The following is an 8,586-nucleotide window of genomic DNA, read 5'->3' as shown; positions in this document are numbered from 1 at the left end:
CCAGGATGAGGTGTGTGGGCTTAGGTGTCAGCCCCATCCAAGTTCAAAACCCAACCACGATGATGGTCGGTGCCAAGCATCACCGATCTCTCCGGTTACCATGCCTTCTTCAGCAGCCTCGGATGCCGCAGTCTTCCAAGGCTTCCACTGAGCAGGACAGTGTAAAGCTCACTGCTGGTGCCCACAGCAGGCTTCCAGTAAGTGCGAGTTCTTGCATGATTTTGTTGGACATTTCCATGAAATGTTTTGACAGCAGAGGCTATCTCCTCAGACATTTTCCCCCTCCATCCTATTGTCTGCATGGCAAGGGCTCTTCTCTCTCAAATTGCTCACGCACTCACACCCCGCCTCCCAGGCACTTTGCTCTGACGCTCTGACAGTGGGCTGTATTTACCTTGGCTGAGCTTAGGGTGTTTCTGGAAAAGAAACCCCAGCTGAGCCCTCACAATCAGTCCATCACCTGCCAGCCAGTTGGCTGATATGCATGCTGGGCAAGCAACCAGGGGCACCCGCAGAGCTGAGCTGACAGGAGAGCTTGACTGGCCAGGCTTGTCAGGACAGCATTTAGGCAGCTGGGGCCAACCAGTAAAGTGCTGCTCAAAGGGTCTCCCAATTGCCCCTGTCAGCAAGGGTTACAAAAACACCCAGAATGTATTTTAGATCCAGCTATTTGAAACATTCCTGGAACAGCAGCAACAAAGTCACTTAGAAGCACTGTTATAAGTGCAGAGCTCTGCTGGGCATGGTGGCACATACCTTCAATGCTTGGGAGGCAGAGGCAGGCAGATCTCTGAGTTCAGGCTAGCCTGGTCTACAAAGTGAGTTCTGTGGCAGACCGGGCTTTAGGAGGCTGAGGTAGATAGATCTCTGTGAGTTCAAGGAAGTCTAGGCTACATGTTAAATTTCATGCTGGCCAAGACTACACAGTGAGATCCTGTCTCCAAGAATAAATAAATAAATAGATAGATAAATAAATAAATAAGCCACATATGGAGGGCTTATTGTATAATCTTAGTACTTGGGAAGCTGAGACAGGAGGGTTGCTACCAGCTCAAGGCCAGCTTAAGCTACAGAGTGCGTTCCAGGACAGCCAGAGCTAAAGAGGGAAACTATTAAATAAACTAAAAAAGAAAGAAAGTGGGGGAGGCAAGAGGGTGCATTGTCCTGGGTTAACCCCAGACCTGCAGAACCAGAGCCTGCATCTACACAAAACCCTCAGTGGCACTTGGTTCTAGCTACTTATGCTGGGAAGGTTTTTTTAAAGGCAGATTTAAAAGAAGGGGAAAAAAAAAGGCTTTGCCAACACATCACCCATCCTTAAGGAGATGGTGGCTGAGACCTAGCCAGTGAAGCAGTGAAACAGAACTGGCCTTCTTGTCTGGACTCTGCCACTCATTAGATGCGTGACCTTAGGCAGGTGGCTCCCTCTGTCTGTTCTGGATCTGAGCTGGCCAGACGGCTCAGTGGGTAAAGGCGCTGGGCCTGAGATGGGCCTTCTATTTCCAAGAACCATATAGTGGAAGGAGGAATTCAACTCCCAAAAGCACATTTGTGATCCTTGCACACTTGTGATGGCACACACACACACACAGACACACACACAAATACAGTAACCAAAAGAAAGAAATGTTTGCTGGTGAGGTGAATGGGGCAGAGACCTACACCCAGGAACGGTTCCGTTAACATTATCTCCTATTTCCCTCTCACCTCAGCTGTGCGCTTGATGAGGAACTCTGGTATAATGTACCACGGATGGGACCTTTCAGAATGGTGCAATCCTTGGGAGAGGTTCTCGAAGTTCTTGAATGACTAGCTTGATTACCACAGGAGCAAGCTGTTAGAAGGCGAAACCACCCTGTGTTTTCTCTCTTCTGCAAACGACTCCTTCTGAATTTAAAATATATAGCTCTTCACCTTCAGCCACTCACCGTCATGCTCGCCACTGCCCTCTGTCGCTATACTGCAGCCGTGGCTGCCTGAGGCCTCCTGCATCCCTTCTCCCAGCCCCGCCACCGCTGTCTGTTCTATTTACTGCTATTCTCATGGGTCACATGAGAGAGACGAGGAGTTTGATGCTTGCTGGGTGACATACTTCAACAAGCCAGACACTGATGCCTGGGAACTGCGTAAAGGGATGAATACACTTGTTGGCTATGATCTGGTTTCTGAGCCCCAAATCATTGATACTGCGTTGTGGGCATGTAGATGGTTAAATGATTTTGCTAGTGCTGTTCGCATCTTGGAGGGTGTTAAGGACAAAGCAGGAAATATAAGGAAATCAACCCCTATGTCATCCAGGAACTTAGACCAACTTTAAATGAACTGGGAATCTCCAGTCCAGAGGAACTGGGCCTTGACAAAGTGTAAACCCCTTCCCTGGGCTTCCCAAGGACTTAACTGCTGTTGCTACTTGATTGAAACAGTTGCCTGGAAATGTTTTATTTGAACAAATTTTCCTTTGAGTATCCAACCACGTAATAGTAACTTGGACTTTAATAAAGGGAAATGAGTTTGAACTGAAAAAAAAAAAAAAAAAAAAAAAAAGACTTGTGGGAGTTGGTTCATTTCACTATGTGGGTCCTGGGGATTGAACTCAGTTCATCGGGCTAGCCTGATGTTAGGCTTTTTGTTGCTCTGTAAAACACCCCAGCCAAAAGCAAGGGAGGGAGGGCAGGGTTTCCATCATCTCACACTTGCAGGTAACAGCCCAGCAATAGGAAAGTCAGGGCAGGAGCTCAGACAGGGCAGGAACCTGGAGGCAGGAACTCCACTTGTTCCCCATAACTTGCTGCTCAGCCTGCTTTCCTATAGAACTGGGCACCAGCTGCCCAAGGTTGGCACTGCCACAGTGAGTGAGACCCTCTCACATCAGCCATTAATCAAGACAATATCCCATAGACTTACCTACTGGCCAGTCTTATCAGTTGAGATTGGCTCGTTCCAGATACATCCAGGTCTGTGTCCAATTGACAAAAATCCAAGGAGTGCAGCTCTTCCCCCACTGAGCCATCTCAGCTTCTCTTTCCCTGACACATTATGACACTGAGTGAGGCCTCTGCCAGATGCAGCCTCAAATCTTGGCCTTCCAGGACTATGAGCTAAATAAACCTCAGGTTTTTGTTTGTTTAATTTTGAGGTCTCAGCTCTGGTACCAACATAAACAGCATATACTCAGAATCCCAGCACTGGGGAAGAGGACAGCAGAGGACCCCTGACGCTCCGTGTCATGCCAGACAGCGTCCCTTAGTGCAATGAGAGCCTGCCTCAAAAACAAAAACAAAAACAAGTAGCAAACAAGCCAAGGTGGACAGCTCCTAAGAAATGACAACCAAGGGGCTGGAGAGATGGCTCAGCAGTATCGACTGCTCTTCCAGCAGTCCTGAGTTCAATTCCCAGCAACCATCTGTAACGGGATCTGATGCCCTCTTCTGGTGTGTCTGAAGGCAGCTACAGTGTATATATATATATATATATATATATATATATATATATATATTTAAAGAAATGAAAAATTAAATAAAACAGGTTTTAATAGTAAATGTAGTATTCCTAGCCTTCACTTATAAAAGCTTCATAATGGTCTTATTTTGTTTTTGAGACAGTCTCTGTATATGCCTAGGCTGGCCTTCAGCTCCCAGGAATCCTCCTGCCTCAGCCTCCCAAGGATTGGGTTTACAAGTGTGAACCACTGCACCCCACTATTGTCTTTTTGCTGGCCGTTTGTGGCTTCTGTGTTTGTATGTGGTGACCTCATTGCCGCATCTTCCATACAATGGGCTGCAAGCAAGCAAGCAAGCAAGCAAGCAAGGGACTGGGGGAAAGGTGCTGTGGGTAAGAGTGCTTGTTATAAAAGCAAGAGGATCTGAGTTTGAATCCCACCCCCCAACCACGTAAAAGCAGGGCATGGCCATGCCTGTTGACTATCAGTGCTGAGAAGCAGAGATAGCAGGATCCTGTTAGCCTAGCCCAAGGGCAAGCTCCAGGCTTAGTGAGGGACCTTGCCTTGAAGACAGGTAATCAGCAGCCCTGGCTAAATGTTGCTTAGGGCAGAGCTGAGTGTGAAATGAACACAGATTCTCTGGAGACACAGGCAGCCCCTCACACAAGGCGCTGGTGAGTGAACACCAGGACAACGGAGCAGAGGTCCTTAGAGGCCCCTGAATCCACCCTGGGATTGGGTCTTTTAAACACCATTAGAGAGCTGGGGGTGGGAGCCCCTCCTTCCTTCAGGGACAGGCAGGGATCACAAGTGACAGACAGCCTGGCTCTAAAGTGCCAGGGGAAGGCAAGCAACACAAACGCGTATGCGTCCTGCAGTGTGGGTGCCAAGAGACAAGCGGCAAAAATGAGTGTTCCTTAGGCTCATCGCAACTCTGTGGCTGTCAGAAAACAGCCACATCTAGAGCGTTCTCTGCTCAGGAAGAGCCCTGAGTCTCCCTCCACGTTGCTAGGGATGGGATTCCTGTCTCTTCACTGTCCTGTCTACAGTCTCCTGGCCCCTCCTGTTTCTAGAGAGCCACCTGAAAAGGGAGCCACGAGTCAGCCTGCAAGAATCGCAGAGCCCTGGCTCTGGTCCCTAGCTGTCATGGGTTTCCACTAGCAGCTGCTTTCCCGCCTCCATCCTTGGCAGAAGCTCCCAGCTCCTGACTCACCCCAGCCCACGGCAGGGAGGAGCCTTCCCCTCAGGGGCTGCGGTTGAGTCAGGGACTCACTGTAGCCTTGAACCCCTGGTTTATTTGTGTCCAGGCAGGTGCCAGCCACTCCAGTCTACTAAGGACAGGAGACTCTTTCCTGGTGTGGTATCTTCCAGATAGACTTCATCATAAGCCTTCATCCTCCAATGTCACCTCTTGGGCGGAGCTGGGAACAACCTGCACAGAGGATCCTTCTCCCAGCTGGCCTTGTTCTGTAGTGTGGCCTCTTTTTAAAATTAACGAATTGTTTGCTTGTTTGTTTGTTTGTTTGTTTGGAGACAGAGTTTCTCTGTGTAGCCCTGGCTGTCCTGGAACTCACTCTGTAGACCAGGTTGGCCTCGAACTCAGAGATCTACCTGCCTCTGCCTCCCGAGTGCTGGGATTAAAGGTGTGTGCCACCACACACAGCTGCAGTGTGGCCCCTTGGTGTGTGACTGTCAAGGGTCATGAGGCCTCCAGATGGTAGAAGTCTTATGCTCAAGTATTGCCACAATGGTGCTTCAAAAGCCTGGCATTCTGGCTGTTACCCTGGAAACTGGGGACAAGATCTACAACTCAGAAATCCACCTGCCTCTGCCTCCCGAGTGCTGGGATTAAAGGCGTACACCACCACGCCCGGCTCTATTTTCTGTTTTGAGACAAGCTTTCATTAAGCTGCCCGGGCAAGCTGGGAAATCATACTGTAACCACTTAGGCTTTGAATTTCCTACCTCAATCTTCTGAGTAACTGGGCCAGGCCTGGCTGCCATTATAAATCTGCTTGGAGAGACTGGAGAGATGGCTCAGAGGTTAAGAACACTTACTGTTCTTCCAGAGGACCACGTGGGGTTCCTAACCCTCCACCCATTTACTCCTGCCTACCTGTCACTCTAGCTCCAGGGGATCTGACACCCCCTGCTGGCCTCGGAAGCACCTGCACATTTGTGCCATATATTTACAGAGACACGCTTTTGTACACATGACTACACAGTAAAGTAAAACAAAGCTCTTATAAAGACCTCAAAAATCACCGGGACAGGGCTGGGGAGGTGGCTCAGTGGTTAAGAGCAATGATAGTTTTTCCAAAGGTCCTGAGTTCAATTCCCAGCAACCACATGGTGGCTCACACTTGATCTGGCGCCCTCTTCTGGTGTGTCTGAAGCCAGCTACAGTGTACTCGTAAACATTAAGCAAACAAATAAATAAATAAATCTTTTAAAATAAAAATCACCTGAACATCTCAGATCTGAGAAGCTTTTACACCCAGACAACCAGCAGAACCATGTAGGGAGTTTTGTCATCTATTTCCTTTTTCACAGGCATGAGGACAGAACCCAGGGACACACACACACCACACACACACACACACACACACAGAGCAAATGTTCCTCCATTGAGCTGCACCCCTAGTGCCCAAGGAATCCAGAAGAGTATGTCAGATCCCTTGAACTGGAGTTACAGATGGCCGTGAGCTGCCATGTGGGTGCTTAGACTAGTACCCAGGTCCTCTGCAAGAGCAGCCAGGGCTCTTAACCACTGTGCCATCTCTCTAGCACCACGTGGGGTACTGTAAAGAAATGAACCCCAGGTTTCAATGCTTCTGAACTAATCTGTCCAGAGAGGAACCTGGGAATGTGTATTTGTTTTTAAGCCTTGGTGTTACTGAGTCCACCAGGGCTCACCCGATGCAGCTGGTCCCCCCTGGACACCCACAGACTTCCAGGGCTTTGTGTCTCTGTGGTTATTTCCTGTGGCATCCTCTTCATGTAGACTGGGACCTGACCCTTCCAACCATCACGCCTGGATCCTGAGCAGGTATCATTTATTTAATCCAGAGTCCAGCCAGGCAGTGGTGGCGCATGCCTTTAATCCCAGCACTTGGGAGGCAGAGGCAGGCGGATTTCTGAGTTCGAGGCCAGCCTGGTCTACAAAGTGAGTTCCAGGACAGCCAGGGCTATACAGAGAAACCCTGTCTCGAAAAAAACAACAACAACAAAAAAAATCCAGAGTCCAAGAATACCATGAGGAGGGCCGGGCGGTGGTGGTGCATGCCTTTAATCCCAGCACTTGGGAGGCAGCGGCAGGCGGATTTCTGAGTTCGAGGCCAGCCTGGTCCAGCCTGGTCTACAGGGTGAGTTCCAGGACAGCCAGGGCTATACAGAGAAACCCTGTCTCAGAAAAAAAAAAGAAAAAAAGAAAAAGAAAACCATGAGGAATGGGGTGAAGCGACAGGAGTCCCTTCCTTAGGACCGTCTCATGGGCTGGCTGTCCATTCTTCCAGGCCTACCCTGCTCCTCAGTTCTGAATGTTCCAGAAAACAAGACAGAATGGGAAGCGAGTGGGCTGTGTCCTTTGAGAGTTCACCTCAGGGCTGGGATGAGGGCCTGCTGAAGGAGCCATTAACGCCAGGTAAAGGAACCAAAAAGTTCAGGCGTTGAGAAGAACATCTTAATGTGGCATTTTAAAAGCCAACATTAGTAAGCCAGATAGTGATAGTGCACGCCTTTAATCCCAGGACTCATGAGGCAGAGGCAGGTGGATCTTTTGAGTTTGAGGCCAGCCTGGTCTACAGAGTGAGTTCCAGGACAGCCACGGCTACACAGAGACAGAGAAACCCTGTCTTCAAAAACCAAAACCACAACAGCAACAACAACAATCAACATTTGTGTCAACACTGGTGCTATTTAGATGAATGAAATCTCAAGAGTTAAATAATGACAGAATTAGTCATGGTGCCAAACCAGGACTGGGGGAATTTCAGAGACTGGGGCAAAGGAAGACACAGTAGCACAGCACCAGAAATGACAGAAACGATGGAAACAAAACAAAGAACCCGAACCCTCATTGCTTATGAAATACCCTTAGTGAGGAAGGACCTTTCATCCATGACACAGGCACAAGGAGGAGGAGTCTCAAAAAGCACATAATAAAAAGGTCTTAGGAACTGAAAACATGGCCAGGTGTATGTGACAGGGCCCCGAGACCTTAGCACAACCGACTTCATGATGGAAGTGCCATTCAGGCTGTAACACTCAGCACGTAGACAGCACCACCTGCCAAAATGCAAACATAGCCCTAATCCCTCAAAGACCATAGCTTTGGAAAAGCCTCTAAACGTACCGGCTTTGCTATTTGGCTTCTGTAGCTCTGCTTCAAGCTAACTGTTCTTGTTAACCGAAGTATATGTCAGCCCAGGATACGGTTTTTGTTCCTAAAAGCTCACCCTGAGAAAGGCTTGGGGCTACACTGGGATCCCAAACACCCAGTGTAGACGCCAGCTACCCAAGAAAGACTTTCTATTGGCTTACACCCATGTCCCATCAGTCTTCTCTTGTGGATACCCCACAACAGTGTGGTTGCTCCAGTTGGAGGGAAGCCAGGCCAACATAGTAAATTCCAGGCTAGCCTGGGCAGTCAACTATGATTTCAGAATGCTGAGGTGGCAGTGAGAACTCTTTAAAAAGAATACACACATGTAGGACAATGGACTATGCACAGAAGGCCTGGTCTCTACTCGAGCTGAGGTCTTGAACCCTGTGGGACCCAATGGGTGGTAATTCCCACCTACATGGGACGGAAGGCGTTCCCTCATGTCTCCTGGACCCCTGGCTCCTGTCAATGTTACTGTCCCCACAGTCCCACAGGAGAAGTGTGTGGCTAGCAGTCATGTACACAATGTCCCAAGCTTCTGGCCTTCTGGGTAGACTCCTCCTCACAGTTACCTAGCAACAACAAGATAACACACCCACTATAAAAGGGGCTGCTTGGCCCCTCCTCGCTCTCTTAAGCTTTTACTTTCCTAATTCTCTCTCTAAGCTCTCTCTTCTCTCTCTAAGCTCTCTCCTCTCTCTCTAAGCTCTTACCTCTCTCTCTAAGCTCTTACTCTCTTAAGCTTTCACCTTTCTTACTCTCT

The 8,586-nt window shown here is 48.9% G+C and overlaps 1 protein-coding gene and 1 pseudogene across 1 annotated transcript in view; one reads left to right on the top strand and one right to left on the bottom strand.

Moving 5' to 3' along the window:
- The window catches only part of Plxdc1 (plexin domain containing 1), a 64,256-nt gene that overhangs the window by 44,373 nt on the left and 11,297 nt on the right, over positions 1–8,586 (bottom strand). The window lies entirely within an intron of this gene.
- Positions 1,933–2,367, top strand: LOC110304737 (cytochrome c oxidase subunit 5A, mitochondrial pseudogene; annotated as a pseudogene).

This window comes from Mus caroli, unplaced genomic scaffold (assembly GCF_978045245.1).
Source record: "Mus caroli unplaced genomic scaffold, Mus_caroli_1 scaffold_13, whole genome shotgun sequence".
NCBI classification, from domain to species: domain Eukaryota; kingdom Metazoa; phylum Chordata; class Mammalia; order Rodentia; family Muridae; genus Mus; species Mus caroli.
Note: the sequence above shows the minus strand (reverse complement) of the source record. Positions and strands in the feature narration are given on the sequence as shown.